Genomic DNA, 21,111 nt, shown 5'->3' with positions numbered 1-21,111 from the left:
GGGGAGGGGTGATAGGTAAATTAAACTTCCCTTGGCTAGTAGAATCTGGCTGTAAACCCAGATTAACATTGTTATAGATTCTACATTCTTTCTACCCTGTCATGCTACCTGCTAAAAGATGCTGAAATTTATTCTTTCTGAATGAATGCAGAATGAATGAATGATTCATTCTTCTGAATGAATCACTAGGAGGCATTCCTGAATCCTTCTTGGTGATTAGCTCTATGTGACACACCTTTCTTCATGCCATAGCACACATAAAAGATGGCAACATTTGTCAGGCATGTTGAGAAAACTAGATGGGGATGTCCCCAGCGTCTGGCTGCCCTAAGCCTTGCCTGGACTGAGGAAATAAAGCATCTAAAAATATCTTTGATCTTGGTACACTTACATGTCATACACCTGGGCTAGAGGAGGATAACCCATGAACTCAACCCTATTAGCTGCTCCTGCCCCTGTCAGTTTCTCTAGGTTTCACTCAACCACAGGAGAAGAGATGGCACAAGGAGATCAGTGGCACAAAGAGCCCCACCACGAGTCCTGCTTAGGAAGCCACCAGCAATTCTCCTTTTCCACATGATTGAAAGCTGTGTGCACAATGCATTTCAGAAAACGAGCATCCTCTCCAACACCATTCCTCATTTTCACTGTGCCATGAAACACCATATGTATTTATATCACACGAGTGGCAATGTTTAAAAGAAAAACCTTTTAAGTCAGTTTTCACATTATTCCAAATGATGGGAAAAGATCATTTTGTTTCTCCCTTAGGGATAGGAAGGCAGTTTTTTTTTTTATTTTCTTCCCAGCCATCCAAAGGATCTGGTATTCCACACCTGTGACAAGTATCCTTTAAGATGTGCAGTGTCTGGGACACATCTGGTTAGATCGGCAGTTCTTGTATAACTGGACTTAAAATGGTGTGGGTTTCTCCTTCCTGACTGAACAAACTTAGCATCCCTCCCACCTTCAATTTGAGTGTATTTATAATCCTGTATCCAGCTGCATCTGGGAATCATTTCATTGTCTGCCTGCTGAACCTGTTTGTGTCATCAGGGCTATTCTGTAGGGTCAGCCCTGTACTTTGAATCCAATTGTTTGTCTTGGACACATTTATACTTCAAACTGAGCCTTATGTGCTGGGCCTTCTTTCATTCCAAACTGAGAGTTCTATTTTGTTCCATGACCTTCAGACATCTACAGACATGCCAACATACACACTTGTATGCCAAGCAAGGTTCCTTGACAACCAGCCTGGGCAGAGCTCCAGGTCTCCTGCTTACCTGGGTGAGTAACACAGGAAGTAGCAGGGGGTACAATGCAGAGAGGACAAGAATAGCTTCAGTAGTGGCAGCTGGGAAGAAATTGTGGGAGGCAAGTGGGTTGATTCCCTATATATTACAGTTTCTGACTCGGAAAGCAAAGATAAGTTAACTTTTATGTGACATGTTATAGTTTTTGCAATGCTTCTTACATCCTGCTATCTGTTTTTAACTCAAAGAAGTGGGTTTTGTATCCATATGTTGGGCCTTCAAGAAGAACACTTTCTTTATTGCACTGATTCTGTTAATTTTAAGTACCAACCACTGGCTACAGTCCTTCAAAAGGCCAACTTTTTAGAAGCATTAGTATTGCCTTATGCATTATCATATGCTTCCAGAAGAGGATTTGTTTCCTAAGCCAAGAGAATTCAGAGACTTCAGCTCCACTCATTGAGGTTGCAATATGGCAAATTCAAGTTACAGGAGAGGATGAAAAGATATTGTAGTAATAGCTGAGGGATGGAAAGGAACGAAGAGCCCAAAAGGAGTATGAAAGAGTGAAAGTGTAGTTTAATTGGAAAGTGAATGGGAAAATTGGAGAAAATCCTTTGGTGTTCTTGTCAAAAAGCTCGACAGTGGGTTTAATTAAATCTATTTATTAATAAGGGGCATACAAAGGGAGCAAATGTCTGAGATTATAGTTTATAACATATAAAAATATGGAATTAGAAATTTCAGTATTTCAATATCCAGAATGACTAATGATTTAGTAAGTGGCAGAGTTCTTGCAGAGAGAAAAGAAATACTAGCCATGCTGGAAGGCCATTCTCACACACTTTCTGAGTGAAGAGAAAGAATAAGACAGGGATTTACAGGAACATAAACCGCTGCTGTCTGCAGTCTATGTCTCACAAGAGAATCTGTGAAGTAGAGAAGGCAGGAGTAGGGGTGGAGAGGAGATTCATCGTTATCAGCTATATTTGGCTACAGGCTGAAAACCATAAGCTTGTAGTCTCATTAAGAGAGTCTCTCCATTCACTCAATTCTTCATCACTTCGGAAATAGAATATAATTTTGCAAGAATACATTTTCTAGCTTTCTATTCTCCATGAATTCACATACACACACACACACCACACAACATATACAGATTACAAATACACACACCACACACACAAAATGCATACATACCACACACATCACACATATATTTACACATACACACCACACACTGCACACACATGCCACACACACTACACACACCACATGCACACACTACACATATCACACGCACCACATACACCACACATGCACCACACATGCACCACACACAGACCACATGCCACATACCACACACACACACACCCCACACACGTACACCACGTACCACACACACACACACACCCCACACACGTACACCACGTACCACACACACACACATCAAACACCACACACTACACACACAAACGTTCTTTTTGCGCACATAGACGTCTGTAGATACCCTCCTATTTCTGGAGGGAGAACTTTCAATCTCTAGACTCTCTTACCTCTCACCTTGATTCAAGATGAGAAAAAAACAGGGACTTCAATACCCCCCAAATCTTAGACTTGTTAGAACTGGGAAGAATGTGTAAAAGGTAGATGCACGTTAAAATTAGAATACCTAACCCAGTTAACTCATCATAAACACATGACCCCACTGTGTGACAAGGCAAAGGGAGTTCTGGGCTCTCAGAATAACTAATAAGAAGTACCTATTTCTTACATTGCCCTTTTTCTCCCACATTTAAATCTCCATAAACTTCACACATTCCCTATCATCCTTGGATGTCCAGTTTTTGAAACTTTTTCAGTGTGTCCTCCTGAATTAACATTCTATCAGCAGCACAATTGCCTATATTCTCAGATTGTTTTCTGAGCATTTTCTTCATCTTTCCCCTGTCATCCTCTTCAGTGTGGCTATTTTTTTTCCCCACAACTCCTCAACCACCAGTCCTGGAGGAAGAGCAGCTATCTTCCTTGTTTCCACATAAGCTTCCAGAGCTTTCCTCTAAAAGCCCTAGCTTGAAATCTCATATCACCATTTTATGTCATCTACTTACCACTCCTCACTAGTATTCTTGCTTATCAATCTTTGAGTTACTTCTCTTGATATATAAATGATATTGGTTATTGATTCAATGTTTCTTTCTCTATCACAACTCTACTCTTAATTCTTGGCAATTTTGATGTATATGAAAATAATCTTTCCAGTCGTTCTTGGCCTCAATTCCTCGAGCTCCTCTCCTCTAATGATCTGGGTGTCTATGCCATTTTAATTCACAACCTAATTTAAATTCAATCCTTCATTAATTTCAACTGTATATGAACCATGCTCACATTACAGTGATTACCTTTCTTTTTCCAGATCGATCACTTTATTACTGTGATTTCAATAAACAGTAGACCCTACTGGACGTCCATTCTTCTATCCTGACAATTTTTCCTGGCCCTTAAATCTCTGGTTTGCTCTCACTGTCTTATCCAGCTTAAATTCAATGGTCAATCATTATAATTACCTTCTTCTTGCATTCCTCTTCAATTCCCTTGCCTCTCTCTGATTTATTAATATTCTTTCACAAAACATACCTTGGTTAAATTCAACTCCCCACCTACCCAGTGTCTCTGGCCATGCAGTTTACTACCTGCAACAAAAACTCTTGATCTTACTGTCAGGTTCCATATAAATTGATGATGACAAACAAAAATGCAGGCCCAAATCATGCTATAAATTGTTAGTCAGTTCACTCTTTCATTCTTCTACCTCAACACTCTGCTGATGACCTTGTTTCTCACTTCACTGAGAAAAATGATGCAATCAGAGAATGATTTCCACTCACATCAACCACACCCATGGAGTCAACCAAAATAAAAATTTTGTTACTCTAGTCGAGCTATCTACACTGCTAAGTAAAAACCAATCTCTCGGCCGGGCACGGTGGCTCACACCTGTAATCCCAGCACTTTGGAAAGCCGAGGCGGGTGGATCACGAGGTCAGGAGTTTGAGACTAGCCTGGCCAATATGATGAAACCCTGTCTCTACTAAAAATACAAAAATTAGCTGGGTGTGGTGGTGCGTGCCTGTAATCCCAGCTACTCAGGAGGCTGAGGCAGGAGAATTCTTGAATCTGGGAGGTGGAGGTTGCAGTGAGCCGAGATTGCGCCACCGCACTTCAGCTTGGGTGACAGAGCGAGACTCTGTCTCAAAACAACAACAACAAAAAACCAATCTCTCTGTTTGTGCACTGAATTCTATATCTTCTTGCCTACTAAAAAAAAAAAAAAAAAGAAAAAAAAAGAAAAGAAAAAAAAAATCAAACAATTATCTTCCCTCTCTCATGTGTAAGGCATTGTTTTCCTTTCTACTGGCACCATTCCCATCCATAATCAAACACACTATTTTTTCCCTTTTGAAGAAAGAAAAATATTATGCCATTTCCCCCCACCCCCCAGCTTATGTACCATTTCCTCTCTTCTCTTTGCAGCTCATATCCTTAAAGAAAAGTCCATTTTGTCTGCTGCTGATACCTCTCTTCTCATTTTCTTTTAAACCTACTAACTCAGGTTTCCATCACTTTCAATGAAAGTGTTGGAAAGTTGCTATGCGGTAAAGGCAATGGGCCCTTCTCAATCTTCATCCTGTTTAAGTACAGTAGCATTCGAAAAATCGTAGTCCCTACTTCCTTCTTGAAACACTCCACTCATTTGTCTTTCAGAACCTTATATTCTTGGCTTTTCTTGTTTCACTTGTCACTCCTTCTAACAGGATCTTTAATCCTGTTGTGTTCTCAGTCTATACTCACTCCCTTGATAATCTCATCTGATCTCCACACTATTTGCCAGTCTACCAGAGTTACACCTCCAAAACACACTGAGATTCTCAACTACAGGCTGGTAGATACGATGGCCTGTTCAACATCACCAAGTGGATGCATAGAGAACATCTCAAAGTTAACATGTCCAACTTCTGATCTTCCTCCCAAATTAAACTCTATCTGCAGACCCCACCAACTCAGTTATAAATGTTCTTTCATTCTAGTTTCTGATACCAAAATTCTTGGATGCTCTTGGATTTTACTTATCTGCTCTCAAACTCTACATCTGGTCTCACTGGAGATTATCTACCTTTACAATATATCCAGAATTTTTAACACTTCTTGTTACTCCATGTGAGCCTTCTAACAGGTCTCTGAAACTAATATTTCCACTTTGGTCCTTTACACTGTATTCTCAGTATAGCAGCCAGAGAGGGTCTGTCTAAAAATAAGTTAGTAAATAGTATAGTATTTCTTTGCTCCAATCCTTCCAGTGCCTTCTGTCTCATGCAAAGGACAACACAAATGCCTTCCATTAGCCTACAAAGTTGTTAGTTTTCCAAGCTCAACTATTTATTCCCTCCATGCATTTTCCTCCAGATATATCTGGCTCTTCACCATTGTTCAGACATACAAAACATCCCCCTGGCTTATTGTGTTCGCATGAGCTGCTCTCCTTCTTTTAAGCACTCTTCCTCCAGTTTTCCACTTATCAAATTCCCTTGCCTTCTTCCAATATTTGCTTAAATGTTTTCATTACTGTGGGGCTTCTTCTGTTTACTCAGTGTAGAATTATGTTCAGCCTCCACACACCACATGCATGTACCCTCATATACCAATTCTCTTACTCTGCTTTTTCTAACATGGTATATATCTTACTTTTAAAACTTAAATATGCATATGGATTACTTAATCCTTATCTCCCTTCTCTATAATGCAGGCACCAAAATGGCAGAAATTATTATTATTATTATTATTTCTTTTTTCAGTAATCTATCCCAATATTCTGAAATGATGCATCGAACATAATAGGTGCTCAACAAATATCTATAGGAAAAAATAGATGATTGAAAGAATAGATGAGCTGGCTATTCTCAGTTTTGTCCTAAGCCACATGTACTTAGAGAGGTGATATAGTCTTTGACATCCAACACAGTTATTTATTTATAGTATGTTTTTTATTTATAGTATGAGCTTGTATATGTTATTGAATGCCATCAAAGAAATTGGCATAACAGATACACATCTTTGTTTTGAGGGGGAAAAAGGAAATAAAATAAGTCAAACACTTATCACAGTGCTTGGCACATAATAAGTGTTTAATAAATGCTGGCAATTACAGTGTGCTTTGTAAATAGCTGCTGCTTTCATTTTACATCTTCCTCTTGCTTCAGAGGGAAGTAGATAGTAACTATTTTCTTTTGTGGCACAAGTTAGCATTTCTGAGCATCTGTGGCTTAGAGCTTCTGATCAGATTGTGTCAATAGTGTGCCTGAATTTAATGAATTTAATCAGCAAGCATATTGTTTGTGCAGGAAAAAAAGCAATTGTCTCTGTGTGATATTTGTTTCTGATTAGCAACAATTGCTTCTCCATTTTCAGGCTCTGGTTCATATCAGAGTAATGTTTCTGCAGTGCATACTAGATGAAAATGAGATTGGATTTTCTTTCACTGACAGCCTGACTACAAGCCTTTTAAAGGTAAAAACAAAATACTCCTACACAGGGCACGAGTTCTATTTCTTTTAAATAGGTTGTCATGTTGCAAATAGCATAATGCAGCTGCAATAAATAAAGAGCATTTGGTTTTTTTTGTTTTTGTTTTTTAGATTGGCATGGTATGGATGGAAGTGAAGAAAAATGTTCCAGGTTGCTTGTGCAAGACTTTCAAAGTGAAAAGTGAGCCAAATTGAGGGAACCCTAATATAATTTCTAACAATGGAAACAGCATCTCTTCTACAGTCTCTCTCTCTCTCTTTAAATTCTAATTTAGAGATTAGTTTAAAAAAGAGTAAAAAAGATGGTAGAAATTTTGTTTAAAGAAAATTAAATGAACAAAATCTCATGCAAGCTTTTGATCATGCTAATATATGAAGATAAATTGTAAATGAAATGAGGATTTGACACAGACTCATATACATTTATACCTCTGAGTTTGGCAAAGACATCTTGTTGAAAAATGATTGACTGCAGAGAATATAAGAAAAAGATTATTAAGAAATCTGTTTTTTCATGGAGTCATAAAATATTGGGATGAGAACGGATCTTTTGAATCATATTATTTTTCAGCATTTTTAGTGAGAATACTGATAGTCAGCAATTTTAAATGTCTTGCCCAATGTCACATGGGAGGTGAACTAAGCAGCAATACCCCTGGACACTGAGTCCCATACATTTGTACTCCACTCATGCTACCTCTTCTGTCTTACCATAGAAGAGATGGTGACACTAACTTATTGACTTTTAAAATAAGCAAAAAATGATTAAAAGGGAGAAGTTCTTTTGAATTAGATGAACTTCTTAAGCATTAGTCATGAAATGCTAATGTTAGAACCAATCTGTTCTCAATTTTTGTAATTTTGTCACTTAAAGAACAATATTTAAATGGAATTTTGCAACAGATAAACTTTTGGGATTGAATTTTCTCATTCAATAATTATCTGGAGATTCATCTAAATTGTTGGGTATGTCAATAGTTTGTTCCTTTTTGTTTCAGAGTAGTATTCCATGGTATGCATATACTACAGTTTGTTTAACCATGACCATTCACAGTTTGTTCAGCCATTTGATGTTTTAACCATTGTAAAACATCTGAGCTTTTTCTAGTTTTTGGCTATTTATGTATAAAACTGCTGTGAAAAAAAGAAACTATCAACAGAGTGATCAGACAACCTGCAGAATGGAAGAAAATATTTGCCAACAAGCATATGAAAAAATGCTCAATATCAGTAACCATTAGAGAAATGCAAATTTAAAGCACAACGGAGTACCAACTCACACCAGTCAGAATGGTTATTATTAAAAAGTTAAAAATAACAGATGCTGGCTGGGTGCGGTGGCTCACGCCTGTAATCCCAGCATTTTGGGAGGCCGAGGTGGGTGGATCACGAGGTCAGGAGATCGAGACCATCTTGGCTAACACGGTGAAACCCCATCTCTACTAAAAATACAAAAAATTAGTCGGGGGTGGTGGCAGGTGCTTGTAGTCCCAGCTGCTGGGGAGGCTGAGGCAGGAGAATGGCATGAACCCGGGGGGCGGAGCCTGCAGTGAGTGGAGATCTCGCCACTGCACTCCAGCCTGGGCGACAGCGAGACTCCGTCTCAAAAAAAAAAAAAAAAAAAAAAAAAGATGCTGACAAGATTACAGAGAAAAGGGAATACTTATACACTGCTGGTGGGAGTGCAAATTAGTTCAGCCATGTGGAAAGCAGTTTGGCAATTTCTGAAATAACTCAAAACAGAATTACCAATCGATCCAGCAATCTCATTATTGGCTATATACCCAAAGTAATATAAATCATTCTCCCATAAAGACATGCGCACACATATGTTCATCGCAGCACTATCTGCAATAGCAAAGATATGAAATCAACCTACATTTCTACCAATAGTAGACTGGATTTTTTAAAAATATGCTACATAGACACCATGGAATACTATGCAGCCATGGTATTAAAAAAATGTGTGGTACGTAGACACCGTGGAACACTATGCAGTTCATTAAAATGAACACGATCACGTTCTTTGCAGCAACATGGGTGGAGCTGAATGAAGGCCATTACCCTAAGCAAACTAACACCAGAACAGAAAACCAAATAGTGCATCTTCTTATTTGTAAGTGGGAGCTAAACATCAACTGCATAGGGACACAAAGAAGGGAGAAACAGACTGGGGCCTACTAGAGGGTGGAGGTTGGGAAGATGATGAGGATTGAAAATCTGCCTATCGGGTACTATGCTTTTTACATGAGTGATGAAATAATCTGCACGCTAAACCCTCACGACATACAATTTACCTATATAAGAAACCTGCACTTGTACCCCTCAACTTAAAATAAAGAAGAAAAAACTGCTGTGAGCACCCAGCATAATTATTGTGTGAACATAATTGTTTGTATCTCTGGGATAATGCCCAGGAGTGCAATTGTTGAGTTTTAAGGTAGTTGTTTGATTTGTTTTTAAGGAAACCGTTCATCAGTGTTCCAGAGAGGCGATACCATTTTACATTTCTGCCAACAATGTATGGCTGATATAGTTTATCCACATCCTTGCCAGAATTTTGTATTGTCAGGTTTATTTTGTTTTGTTTTTCAGCCATTCTTAAAGGTATGAATTGATATCTCATTGTGGTTTTTATTTACATTCTTCTCATGGTTAATGCTGTTGAATGTCTTCTCGTGTGCTTATTTGGCATCTGTACATTCTCCTCATGAAATGTCTCTTCATGGTCTTTTGCCCATTTTTAAATTAGACTGTTTGTTTAAAATAGAAAATGCATATATTTGCACATCAAATCCTCACATGAACTGGAATCTAGATCCTTTGATTTCATAGCTATGTCAGACATCAACTCAAAATGTGAGTCTATCTACTTGGGAGTTCTTAAACTCTTATTTTCTGGAATATTCAACTTGGCATTTCTGAAAGTGATAACATGAATCAATCTCTATTCACTTCCAACAGAACATGAGTACAATTCTCATAAATGGAGGTATCCCCACAAATGAAGCACCTGGGAAGTTAGAGCTTCTTTTCAATTTAGTACTTTAGTGAGAGTCTTACAAATTTAATATGAATTTCAAAATGTTCCTACTGAAAAAAAGAATGTTCCTTGCTTTTGCTTAAGTCTATTTTGAATATTTGTTACTCTTTCTTGATTGGGAAAGATAGAAAGACCCTGTAAAATCTTCCAGTTCATTTTCCATTTTATTTTTCATGGCATTAAGGAAAGACATGGAGTAACACCTCTGGTGACACATGTGTTTAATAATGCAGGACCATTGCTTCATTTCTGTGATTTTTTAGAAATGAAGCCATTTGAGGACTTCATTATATGAAACTTTGTTTTTGTAAATGCAATGGAGAATACTGGGTATTTAAAAGGAGGTCATGGCACTTTATTAAAATCATAATAATAATAAAATCCCCAGGAGAAAGGTAGAGTGATTTTCATTATCTTACAGAAAGGAATCTGACACTAAAAAAAAATGTTTGGTAGTAGCTGCTCAATCTATTTTTAATAAAGGTGATTCAGTTATTATACTATTTCAAAGATTTTTTAAAAATAGAAAATTTCTCTGCTCAAAGACCTAAGTGATTATAACTTGTCCTCAGGGTGCAGTTCCATGCTTTTATCAGGGTATTTGAAGACTACAAATTGAGCCTATTCTGCCTTTTAAGTGTCTGCTCAAACTGCACCTCTCTATGCTCCCTATGTCTGAATACATGGAAACACTTGTCATCTACACCTCTGTGCATTTGGTCTTTGCCATGTGCATTCTCAATAGCATCCTCAAGATCTTTCCCTTCTACCCCACTCCTCAAAACACACACAGTGCACTGTGGTCATATAGCTTCCAAATCTGCAATGAACATCTCCTTATAGGACAATTTGTCTTTTCATGATAAATGTGTTTCCTTGATTAATCATCAGCTTTGTGAGAGCATGGACCGTGTGTGTAGGCTTTAGAGTTAACACCAAGTTAATATAGCAGCCTCATAAGTGATGAGCTATATAAATTAGGCTTAACTTGTATTAGTTGAGCTAGACTAAGTTAACACTAGACTTAACTAAGCTTGCCAGGTAAAAGAAGTGACTCCCAGTTGAATTTGAATTTCAGATAAACACTTTTTTTTAAAACTTAGTATAAATGTCCCAAATGTTGAATAGGATATAATCTATAAATTCAAATTTGCCTAGGAATCCTATACTATTATTTGATAAGTCTGGCAACCTTAGACTTTACTAGACTCAGTTTCCTTAACTGTAAAATAGGAAAATAATACTGACTTCACAGGGTTGTTTGGTATTTTAAGTTCATGATACAAAATAACAACCTATTTACCTTACCTTAGGTCTTTGCTAAAATGCTACCTGCTTCTTGAGGTCACCTGTGGCTAACTTGTCTAAAATATTAACAATCTTTACATGACATCATATATCTCTTTTCTATTTGTTTTTACATTTCTCCTTAATCATTTTACTGTCTACCATGCTATATATTTCATTCATTTTATAAACCATTTGTCTGCCCCAACCAGGACATAGCTCCACGAGGGCAGGGAATTTTGTCTGCTTTGTTCACTGTTGAATCTCCAGTGCCCAGAAAGTGGCTGGAACATGAAGAAATAATTATTGCTTGAAAAAATGAATGAATCAATCACTGTGCATGTTGCTGTTATAATCTTTTTATGCCACACAGTAGAGAACATAAAAGTCCTGGTTCAATGAATGTAAAAATTGGTTTTGTGAGCCACTGAAAGTTTGCAGGCAGGACAGCAATGAGTTAATAGACTGATAGCCCAGGCATGAACAAGAGTAGTTGGTAAGGGAGAAGAAAGGTATGACTATGAAGTCGAGAATGTGGAATAATTTAAATTATCAGGAGCAAAACTAGCTGCAATTTTAGACATGGTCAATCGATCTTATGGCTCCTCTGTTCTCAATGGTGAAGCATTCCCTTGGAGACAGGATTAAAATACGCAAACTATTTATCAGTTGAAGAAACTGGGGCTAAAACTGAATTAAGAGATTTAACCAAGTTTGTAACATAAACAGGCTCCAAGTCCACCTTTCTTTCTACTTCAGCACAACCGCTTAAGCCTTATGAAAAACTCTGAAACAAATTTTTCTCTAGCCTTGGGCAGATTCACAGGCCTGCATTTTATAGAGTCCTGACCCATAAAATGGGATAATGCCACAATCTCCCTCCAGGGGCTATTAGAGAGATTTATAGGTCAGGATTGCCAAGCACTTTGGGGAGGGAAAACACAATTGTGCTTAGTCACAAGTCCTCATTTTGCATAACCTAACACCTGAAATCCTCAGGTTTCAGTAATTTATTTTATACTTGTTTGACCAATGAGCAGTGAGCTCAATTTTTTCTGTCTCATGGCAAAAGCAGGTCTCAGAAACTCAGTATTATTTATAACAAACTTAGCTTTCGGAGTTTCTTAATGATATAAATCATTGTTATATATTAATGATTATATTTATATATTCAATTTACAGATTTATAGGTCAGGATTGCCAAGCACTTTGGGGAGGGAAAACACAATTGTGCTTAGTCACAAGTCCTCATTTTGCATAACCTAACACCTGAAATCCTCAGGTTTCAGTAATTTATTTTATACTTGTTTGACCAATGAGCAGTGAGCTCAATTTTTTCTTTCTCATGGCAAAAGCAGGTCTCAGAAACTCAGTATTACTTATAACAAACTTAGCTTCCTGAGTTTCTTAATGATATAATCATTGTTATATATTAATGATTATATTTATATATTCAACTTACAGTAATTTCTTTGGGTTCTCAATTTATAATCTTTGGGCAGGTTTACAAATGTCTCTGTCAGTTTTTGGAATGGAGAGCCTTCTGGGGACAATTCCTTGTTGCTGAGATTTTCTACTGACTCAGTCCTCTGTCACTGGCATGTAGGTCTGACCACCTTATTGTTTAATATCTAATCAGGATGAAATTCCTTTTATATGGGTGCAGCTGCAACAAAATATGCTATTCATGACTGTGTGAAGAGTCAGAAAGAGACTGAGAGGCTGAGACTGTGTGGTCAGGCAATAGGAAAGCAAGATCACATCTACATACCTATGAATAATGTAATTAAGTAAGAGATAAGGATTTCCATTCCAGGTTCATTTGCCAGAATTTCAATCTCTTTCTCTTCTTTTTCTATCAAAACACAGAAATTTGGCCTCTTGTTTGGAGAAGAAAAAGTGTTATGTCTGCCTCGAATACAGATATTCCTATTTATATGAAAATAAATAACAGGGAACTTAACCTTCTACTTGTCATAATCTACTGAGTACATCCATTGCCAGGGAATTGTACAGCACATTTTATGGTAAGGAAGGGACTGTATTTACCCTGAATGAATTTTATATGCTCAGATAAACCAACTAGGTAGACATAATATTAGAAGCTAACATGGTGTTAACTTCATGTCAGACAAGCCCTGAGGACTTTCATTCATTAAATTATTTATTCCTCAGAACATCCCTAAAAGGCAGAAATTTATAATTTCTTCCATTTTGCATATAAGAAATTTATTTCACAGAGCAGTTAAGTAAATCGTTCAAGGTTGTATATCTAGTAAGTGGGAGAGCTGAGATTTGAACTCAGGCTCTCTAGCTTCCTAATCTCTGCTCTCATTCACTGTGATGTACTGCTAATACCATTAACAGGTACTGGCAAATAAATTCCTTATTGCCTTACCCAAGGTCAATCTGAAAGTCATCACGGTGTCTTTTTTTTTTTTTTTTTTTTGGAGAGATGATCTTAACTGCCAGTGGCTGTCACCAGCTGAAACTTTGAGTTATGGGCAGCCACTCACTGATTTGGTAACTGTATAAAAAAAAATTAAATAAAAACTACCAATGAAATTGAGTCAATCTAATTGATCTGGATTTTTAAATTTTTTTTACAGTACAGCAGTGGAAATAATTTTCTTAAATCACGACTTAATTAATCCACTAAGCATTTTCATAAGAGTGTGGAATATAATTGTCATAAAAAACTTCTGAGTAAGATACATAAAACTTAGTTAATTTTCCAAAAATCACACACCAAAAACATGACAAAATTGGCCTCCAAACCATGTTTTCGTGACTCAAAACTCATGGGACTTACAATATGTGATGCTATTAGAAAACTACGGAGAGCTACATGCATGTGTAAGCATGAATACAGGTTTTTGTAATAGAAACTAAAACATAGGACAAAATGTGTAGGAATGTAATACAATGGTTTATGTACCTTAAATGTGGTCAGTCTTTAGGTCTGTTTCACTAATCTATGCAAAAAATTGCAAATCAATATTTTTCTTCATTCGCCATGTTTTTCACAGGTGTTTCAGCTTTGAAGCTACGGGACAATAATAACACGAAGGCTGGCCACTTTGTTTCATGCCTCCTTGACCCGTGTGTTCCATGTATGAAAATCTTTAGATTTATGTTTTCTGATTACTTTAACTAGGACCTCTGTATTCCAGTGGCTTATAATCTTAGAACTTCTCAGGAATGAAAGAAGTGGGCTAACTTGCAAGCAACTATTGTTTGGCTATATGATGCCATGAATCCTGTTTAGTTTGTGATTACTTTGGAAGAGAATAAAACTAGAAAGTCAATGTACCCATTCCAGTATTCTCTCTAGAGTAGTGCCAATTTAAACTAGGATATCTCCTAAAATTGTGTCAGTGAATTTTGCATTCTCTCTGTTAAGTTTTATTAAGTTTATACTTATTCTAAGTCATGATAATCAGTGATTAGTATATGTCTAATTGAAATCACCTCTCATCTGTTGCTTTGCATTTTTCTCTAAAATCCCTTTCAAAAGGGGTTGCACCTCCTTTCTACTAAATATTTAAAAGGGCAGCAGGTGAGAATATTTTATACATTATATAGAAATTCTTTTTCCATCTGCTGAAGGTTTTTATTTTTATTTTTATTTTTTGCTCCTGTTTCTTTTCTTCTTCTTCCCTTTCCCCAACCAGGGTATAATGTGTAACTAAATTAGTCCAGAGATCCTAAGGTTTAACATCTTTAAAAACTTTATTATTAATAGTTCAGCTTTCTTAGAATGCATTATACTAAAAGGACAATGGAGTTTTGTAACTGTGCTTTATTATATCAAAGGAAAGCATATTTGTTAATAAAATACTAAATACCAGTGTCCATATCTGAGCCTTCAGAGACCTCTCTGTAGGCACAAAGTTTTCATCTCATGTGCCTACTCTGATGTATTGGTAATGTCTGATTGAAGTACACATTGAGAGTAATTCTGTCGCCATGCCTGAGCAAAGCGGAAGTTCCAAGATCAATTACTGAAGTCTATCATGATTAGGGAACTGGGGGATGGAGACACGTAGGCCAGATAGTTGCCCCGTTCAGGACTAACACTCTCTATACGGTTATTTTCTTCTGTATTTTCTTCAATTCATTTCTAAAATTTTCTTCAATTCACTTCTAAAATTGTCTTCAATTAACTTCAAAAAGTAACCTGGATAGTCCTATACTGTTATAACATTTATCCATGTTCCACAAGCATTTTATTATTTGAGAGTTCTTACTAATGTCTAACCTGCATAGATTTGGTGTAATTTAGAGCTATTTCCTCTTGTTCAGCCGTATTCAGAAGCAGAGTTTCCATACAATGACTCATCTTATACATGAAGAGTGTTATTAAAGAACAGTCTGGGATTGTCCAGGGAAGGATGGAGGCTGCATATTGGGAAAACAGCAATTGCGATGTACATTGTGTTCTGTCTCTGGGCTGAAAGACCATCTGTTTTCAGGAAAAAACCAGACATTCCTGTTTCATCACAGCAGGAACAAGAGGAGCTTTCTAAACAGAATACAGAAGTAACAACAGCCCCAGCTTACACAATGCAGACTCATAATAGAAAACAAATTTGACCCATTTTATAACAAAAATCCCCCTTGTTTGGAGTGTCCATGGTTCCATTAACTGTCTTTGGGCTCACAGAAATTAAGTGCACCCATACTGTCCAGTTATTCTTCATTCTCTTTCATCAAGGCCTGTTTGGAGAGGTGAGAGTTGACACCAAGCTTATCATCAGTCAGGCCCAGATTATGTAGATGTACAGAGAGCTATGAAAAAGAACACTCACGGAGTTTGTCAGAAGATAATTTATGTGTTATTTTAGCCTGAAGAAATTAAATACAATAGGAGTAGAAAATGCCTTGATTTTCATAGAGTTGAGTAATCTTTAAATCATATGTTAGGGGGCTCTAGAAGAAAAAGTGGCCTGTGAATCTGTATAGTAGATGTTTCACCTTAAAATGTGAGATAACTCAGATGTATTAATTGCCTGCCCCATGCCAAGCAATACTACATATTTTCTTTCTATTATTGTTGAGGCTCAAGGGTTCCGATAAACTATAACCCCTCTTTTCCTCACCTTCAGCAGCAATTGAGAGACAGATGCATGGAAATCACAGATGAAGATGAAAATACCACCTTCATGGCCAGTCAAGTGCTGAAGAATGTGATTTAGATGCAGCCAACGGTACCTACAATTACACTCCAACAAAATGGAACTCACTTCAAACTAAGAGCCCATTCCATGGAGGAGAGGAGAATGAGAATGTAGAACAGTCAGACAAAGGTAGAGAAAGGAAGAATCCCAGCCAATTCTTGAAGCTTAGCTTTAAATCCAGTTTGTTCCTAAACACTCAGCAACCAGGAGTCTGACTAATCTTCAGGAGGGGAAGAATAAGTGCAGAAACTGGTGGTTTTACTTTACTTACCTTGAAAACAGGCCCAAAATTGGGAAGGGGAGTTACAAGGGGAAAAATTATTCCCTACTAATATTTTTCATTTTACTGTCACAATATTAAGAGATGTCTGTTGGAGGAAAAAAGTTGTATTTCCCAAAGACTGGTTTCTATACGTGTGAGAGATACATGCCATAGGAGAGAAAATTGTGAGAATATTCCTGGCCCCTCTTTACTTCCTCCTACTCCCCAGTTCTTCCCTAAAGAAGATGCAACTTATCTGATTGGTGAATTTGGAGCAAGAACTAAGCAAGCTTTGTTTAGCCTCCTCTGGCTCTTCCCTTTGTATCTGCTTCTCTTCTGAGAAGGTGTTCATCTTGGAAGTCAACGCACTTCAATGGGATCTGCCTTTTAGAAAAGCAGGAGGCTATCCTCTGGTGCTAAGGACAAGTAGGTTAGGCTCAGAACTTTAGGGTGAAGCATGAGAAAGTTCACTGTGTCTACATATCTAAGCATACCTCTATTCAGCTTTAACAGTCATACAGCTGGCATTTTTCACATTTTAGCATCGTTCTAGCTGTCCTAACTCTCAATCAATCCCAACTCAGGAGGAAAGAAATGAAAACTCACCAACTTGGACCTTAGTCTGCAGCCTCGACAAACTGGCATTTTGGTAGCAACACAGCACAGATTTTTCAAGATGACAGATATGACCTACATTGGCGGTTTTAGTTTTAGGCCTTAGGCATAGATGGTACGAGACCACCCACTGAGAACTAACGGCTGTTATTGTGTCCAGGTTTTATAGATGCAGAGATAGTTTATTGGGAAACTAGGCTTCCTGGTCCTTAGTGAGAAGCAGCAAAACATTGAAGAATAAGCTGCTGTAGGTTACACTAATGGACTTGCACAGGAACAGGTTGTATCTTAGCAACTGAAGCTCAAGATTGGAATGAGAAGATGAGCAAGACTTTCACTATTTGTCAAAACAGTTTCAGACTGGCAGAATTTTAATGTATAGATCTCCTGGTTTGGCCTCTTAGTATGAAGAAAGACTGAACAATATTTGTTGTGGTGGCTGTGTCTGCAGGCTGGAATAAGATACTAAAAAAGGGAGCTGGCTTCCACAAAGCACCAGTGTGTTGTTCCTGCCAGGCATGGTAGGCAAATCTAGATCCCATGTCACAAGTGCTGTTTCTTTCTATTTTGTATAGCACTTAGAGCCAATGAAAAGGACTGGAGTGGGGCTAAGCTCTTTGATTCCTGAGGTTTGTCATAAATCAAGGATTAAGTCCTCACCAAATAGTTTCAAATTGGCTCCAAAGAGTTTAATTGAATTGTCTTTGAATATGAGCTAAAATATCAGAGTCCTAGACAGGCTACTGGAGTTTTCGGTTTGAACCTAAAAAGCAGCTATATTTTTATTCCAAATCCAATGTCTAATCAACTAATAAAGGCTGGAAAGGCCTGTCATTGGAAAGGTCTCTTGAAAACTTGGTTTTGCTCAGGAAATTAAGAAGAAACTAGATCACCAAGGAAAGACATCTAAATGTCACTCTAAGCACCAAAATCAAAACAATTGGATAATAAGACAAAAACAAAAACATGTGATGTAATTAAGCTGAAAAAAAGACTTATTTAATTAGGAGAAATATTAACAAGTAGACTAAATAGAGATATACACAGCATATTAGATCTTGGAGGCCAGACTAGACACATTTGAAAGGGCAAAGAGATGCACCTAGATTGAATTGCTTTTAAAAGGAAGACTAGAAAAAGTGTGGCCATAGTTGTCATTAGATAAGAAAGGATGGATATGATCAAACTAAATCTAACAGCTCAAGAGGGACAATATCTCAATGAGAGACAGAAATGGATCCCCAAGAAGTCCTAGATAAAACATTCAGAGGGATCCTCTCAAAGTTGTAGATAGAAGCTACAATAACAGCCATTGTAACCGTTCTTTGAAGAATAGTTAAAAGGAATTGAAAAAAAGGGGCCGGGCATGGTGGCTCATGCCTGTAATCCCACCATTTTGGGAGGCCGAGGCAGGCGGATTACCTGAGGTCAGGAGTTCGAAACCAGCATGGCCAAAATGGCAAAACCCCATCTCTATTAAAAACACAAAAATTAGCCAGGTGTGATGGCACACACCTGTAATTCCAGCTACTCAGGAGGCTGAATCAGGAGAATCACTTGAACCTGGGAGGCAGAGGTTGCAGTGAGCCGAGACTGTGCCACCACTCCAGCCTGGGTGACAGAGCGAGACTCTGTCTCAGAAAAAAAAAAAGGAAGAAAATGGTGGGATGAGAGTGAAATAACAGGATGATCATTATAGGTGATTTCAAGTTCTATAGGTGACAACCAAGTTGATATAGTTATCAGAAGAAAAAATGAAGATTTTTTTGCATACTGAAGAAACAAGTTTAAGAAATTTATGGAGTTGGAACTCTATAGAAATGCCAAAGAATGAGATATACTAAATGAGAGCCAGACTGGACAGGAATTGGCCATGTTAAATCTAGGTTATTTGACATTATTTTCATCCGAGGAGAATGATTTCCTATCTGAGTTTTTCCTACTCAGAAAGCTGAATTTGGATGTCAGTTTTTTTTAAACAGTAAATTCTTTTGGCAGACCTCAAATTATCAATATCTCATCTCTTCAAAATAGAGGATAAGATAGCAGGGCATGGTGGCTCACGACTGTAATCCCAGCACTTTGTCAGTCTGAGGTGGGTGGATTGAGGCCAGGAGTTCAAAACCAGCCTGGCCAACATGGTGAAACCCCATCTCTACTAAAATACAAAAATTAGCTGGGAGTAGTTGTGCATGCCTGTAATCCCAGCTACTTAGGAGGCTGAGGCATGAGAATTGCTTGAACCTGGGAGGCAGAGGTTGCAGTGAGCTGAGATTGTGCCACTGCACTCTAGCCTGGGCAACAGAGTGAAACTCTCTCCCCCTCCCTCAAAAACAAAACAAAACAAAAAGAGTATAAAACAGGACACAAGTTAAAGCTAAAGAAATCAGTTACTAACAAATACAAATAATTTTAAAATGAGGGCCAGAAAGCAAAACAAAATCAAGAAGGAAGAAAGGCCCTCAAATCCAGCCATCACTACCAGCTCTATATGTGGGAGAGAAGGAAGAAGGAAGGATAGAATGTGAGAATCTTCACGGAAGTTATAGAAAATGACAGAAGACTACCAGAGGGGAAAAAAAAAAAACACTAGAACATACCCATATCCCACTACTGTGGACAAATATTGGACATGTCCCAGCAACCACTGATGCAGCATAAGTTATTCAGGGCCAGGACATTTAAAAGTTGAAGAAGGTCAAGGTACTAAAAAATAAAACATGACAAAGGTATTCACTTTCATGATGTCACCAGGGGTATAAATATTATAAGCATCAACAGAATCTGTTGAAGGTGATCCTTCAGGAAGCTCTAATGTGAGAATAAAGTGGAAACTTTCCTAGGAGGGAGGCTTTATAAGCTGAGGCAATGCCTTAGCAGGAGATAGTGGCAGTAACACTTTAGCACCAGACTAAAAATGCCTGCTTACAAGCAATAGTGGAGACTATGTCAGTAGTTATAGCCCATACTCTGCTCTAATTTCGTGTCAAAAACTCAGGCTTCCAGAAAAAAGGGAATACAGAATCTGGAATGTCCTAGATAAGAAAGAAAGGCAACTCAAAGAAGATCAGGCAATTGTGAATGTCTTTAAATGAGTAAGGAAATAGTGAACACTGTGTATAGGTAGACGGCTATTGTGTGTGTGTGTGTGTTTTGTTATAGAGCTCATGTAAAACAGTAATTAATCTTTTCTACTTGCTCATGCTGTATTCAATTTAAAAAAATTTTTGTTTATTTATTTTTTGAGATAAGATCTATTCTCTGTCACCCAGGCTAGAGTGCAGTGGCCCAATCATGGCTCTTTGCAGCCTCAAACTCCTGGGCTCCACTGATCCTCCCACCTCTGCCTCCCCAAATGCTGCAATTACAGGTGTGAGCCACCATGCCTGGCCCAATTAATCTCTTGAATAGAAGTTTCTGCAAACTAAGTCTAAATTCACATGTCAGGAATAAATGCCATAGGCTGACCAGCACCCTAGAGAAACCAAGGTTCACTTCATCTACCCAACTTGCCTCAGGTGGAATGGAATCTCTGCTTGATCTTTGGCAAAAGGTGAGTTTAGATTATATAAATGTCTGGGTCATGACAATATCATTGTCCTTGGAGAGCTTTAGTAGGGGATGAGTATTTGTTTATGTTTCTAAATATGATAGAGATAATTCTGGTGCTGTGATAAACTTGTGTTTTCTATTATCATTCCCATTATTATTAAAAAGTGAGGTATCCCGATATGATGCACTGAGAAAGACAGAACATCATTTTTGTAGGATTCTTGCCAAAAATGTGTAATTTTAATATAACCATGTGGAAACATCAGGCAAACCTAAATCGGGGAGGAGTTTAGTAAATCACTGGCCCATAATCTTTTCTTTTTTTAAGTTCAGGGAT

The 21,111-nt window shown here is 37.7% G+C and overlaps 1 protein-coding gene across 1 annotated transcript in view; it reads left to right on the top strand.

Moving 5' to 3' along the window:
* Positions 1-21,111, top strand: part of LRRC4C (leucine rich repeat containing 4C) — a 1,603,893-nt gene that overhangs the window by 188,210 nt on the left and 1,394,572 nt on the right. The window contains exon 3 of the mRNA XM_063711075.1: positions 6,947-7,016. The gene's annotated coding sequence lies outside the window, so the exon portion shown is untranslated. The remainder of the gene's footprint in view (positions 1-6,946; positions 7,017-21,111) is intronic.

This window comes from Gorilla gorilla, chromosome 9 (genome assembly GCF_029281585.2).
Source record: "Gorilla gorilla gorilla isolate KB3781 chromosome 9, NHGRI_mGorGor1-v2.1_pri, whole genome shotgun sequence".
Lineage (NCBI taxonomy): Eukaryota > Metazoa > Chordata > Mammalia > Primates > Hominidae > Gorilla > Gorilla gorilla.
Note: the sequence above shows the minus strand (reverse complement) of the source record. Positions and strands in the feature narration are given on the sequence as shown.